Source organism: Amblyomma americanum, chromosome 10, assembly GCF_052857255.1.
Source record: "Amblyomma americanum isolate KBUSLIRL-KWMA chromosome 10, ASM5285725v1, whole genome shotgun sequence".
Classification (NCBI taxonomy): Eukaryota; Metazoa; Arthropoda; class Arachnida; order Ixodida; family Ixodidae; genus Amblyomma; species Amblyomma americanum.
Window position 1 is genome coordinate 22,258,688 of NC_135506.1, and position 2,950 is coordinate 22,261,637.

Sequence of the window (2,950 nt, forward strand, 5' to 3'; positions counted from 1 at the left end):
CATCCACGGTGTCTTGGCTCCAAGTAATTGATTCAGTGGATGAAGAACAGCAGACAGATTTGGCAGGAATCGCCGGTAGAAATTTACCAGTCCCAAATAACTTTGCAGTGACTTCACATCGCTAGGCTTGGGGGCCTTCAGCACAGCCTCAGTCTTTTCAGGGTTAGGATGGAAACCAGCCGACGTGACAACGTGGCCCAGGTATTCCACTTTTGGACCCATGAAGGTGCACTTGTCAAGCTTCAGCTTCAGACCGGCTTCCTTCAAGCGATGCAGTACTCGGCACAAGTTCTGAAGGTGATCCTTATCATTGCGCCCAGTCACCAGGATGTCATCGAAGTACACGACCACGTGTGGTAGACCGCGCATCAAGTTGTCTATCTCCCTCTGGAAAATCGACGGTGCTGAGGTTACGCCGAAAGGCAGGCGTGTGTATTGGCACAGCCCCCTTGGCGTGTTGACGGTCAGCAGTTTCGAGGACGCCTCGTCCAGCTCCACTTGCAAGTAGGCATCCTTGAGGTCGAGCTTGGAGAACTTCTCACCCCCACTCAGTCTGGCGAATAGATCCTCAACACGCGGTATTGGATAGTTCTCCGGCACAGTCACAGGATTCACCGTGACCTTGAAGTCACCACAGATTCGAATCTGTCCGTTGCGCTTGAGAATAGGCACAATGGGTGCAGCCCATTCTGATGATCTTACCGGTTGCAGCACTCCAGCGCGTTCCATACGGAGCAGCTCCTCGTTAACACGATCGATCATCGCGAACGGTACAGATCGAGGCTTGAATAACCTTGGCTTGGCATTGTCTTGAATGGTGATCTTGGCAGCCACGCCCTTGAGAGTTCCAAGTTTGCCATCAAAAACAGTGGAGTATGCAGCCAGTACATCCTCAAGCGACGACACAGCATTGAGCTCTCTCGCATTGCATAATTCCAAACCAAGACCCTTCATCCAACCGCGCCCCATGAGGGACGGGCAATCACCAGAAACAACGTACAACACCTCCTCGCACTTCCGGTTCCCCAGCTGAACAGTCACAGGCAAACTTCCTAGTACAGGAGACAGTTCACCTGAGTAGCTCTTCAACACAACAGTTGAAGGCTTCAGACGTGCCGACGGAAACTTTCGGTGAAATGTGTCCCCAGATACGACGGATACACTTGCTCCCGTGTCAACTTCCATTAGCAGCGAAGTTCCGTTCACCGCGACTTCCACGCGGTATGGCTGAGTAACTCCTGCAGTGCCTTGCAGACTCCACAATGTATACCTGAAGCGCATCCGGTCGCTCATTGGCTTCATCACACCTGGCATCGTTCACGACATGCACAGATTTGTTCACAGACGGCGGCGCCGCTTTCCTGGTATTTGCTACATCTTTCGCTCTCCTGGTGTTTGTCGCATTTTTTCTCCCCTTGCACACACGAGAGAGATGGCCCTTAATCCCACAGTTGTGGCAGACACTGTTTAGATGTCGGCACTGCGTCGCCAGATGCCCGCCACCACAGCGAAAGCACAAAATGGCCGTTTCTTCTCGCCTCGGCTTCGTAGAGTCACGTGACACAGCGTTGGTCGGCGCGACAAAGGGCGCGGGCGCCGTTGAAAGCACTTGCGAATCCTTGTTTGCCGCTTCCATCGCGATAACCGTTTTCTTCGCCATGTCAAGCGTCAAGTCCGGCAGCTCCAACAGTCGTCTCTGCATCGATTCATCGTTAATTCCCGCCACTATACGGCCGCGCAGCATTCTCTCACGAAAGGTGCCAAACCCGCATTCATCGGCCAGCTTGTTCAGGGCTGCGAAGTAGTCAGCAGCCGCTTCACCCGCCTGTCGTGTTCTGGAGTTGAACTTGAATGAGGCAACAACTTCCGACGGCTGTGGCGAGAAATGCCTCCCGAGGACATCAAAAATGGTAGTCAAACTTGCCTCGCACGGCTTCACGGGCGCCAGCAGATTCCGCAGCAAGGTGTATGTGGCCGGGCCACAACACGTGAGCAAGACAGCTCGTTTCTTGTCATCCGGCACATCGTTGGCAATAAAGTACTGAACAGCTCTCTCTCGGTACTCGTCCCAGTTCGTCTGCGTGTCGAACGGCTCTAGCTTGCCGACGCCTGGCATTTCCGAAGTACAGGAACGCTTCAAACAGTTCAACACGTGTTCCTCGTCGCCATTGTGATGTCCGAGCCCCGCGCGTTGCGGGCGAGCGCCAGAGAACGAACAGCCAACACAGAGTCCGGTGAACGACTGACTTTATTCATGTTCGCGCGCTCCGCGAACTGTGCAGTTAAGCACAGCAATGGGGCGGTGCCGCCATCTGTTGGACTCTTGGCCAAATACGACATACGGTAGCCATACGCAGCTCTGCCCCAATTTTGGCGTGAATATAAGTGCACTCAGGGTTAGCAGCACGAATGAGCAGCACATTTTTGGTAGTAGCACAAGGAAGAACGTGATTTCAGTGCTGAGACAATATAACAGGTCAAGCAAGCATCTCACCATGGGCTGTTGGGTGCTTGTGCCCTTGTGTTGCAGTCATGCTGCCTTCTGGCGTCTCAGTTCCAGTAGCCTGATCCAGCCGCGAAATCGTTGCCGGACTGTGCTCGGAGGGGGGATGTCTAATCCGTCTCTTCAGCCTTTGTCCACCTGTATAAGGCATTGACACGACATCTGAAGCAGTACCCAGTATGGGCAGCTGCATTGCCCACCATCCAGTCATTGCAATATGCTGAGCTAAGCTCGGTGTAACGATGTTTTGCCAAAACTGCCGTAATTATCCCTGCACTAAGGTGTTGAGCTGCATATAAGAAAATCGCTACCATTAGCCTGACATTGGTCTAGTAAGAGCTAAGTGTCATGCTCTCTCTCTCTCTCTCACGCACGCACATGCACAGACACATTAAAGAGAGGCCAAATCAAATTATTTGTTAATTATGATGGCAGCAGACTGTTACT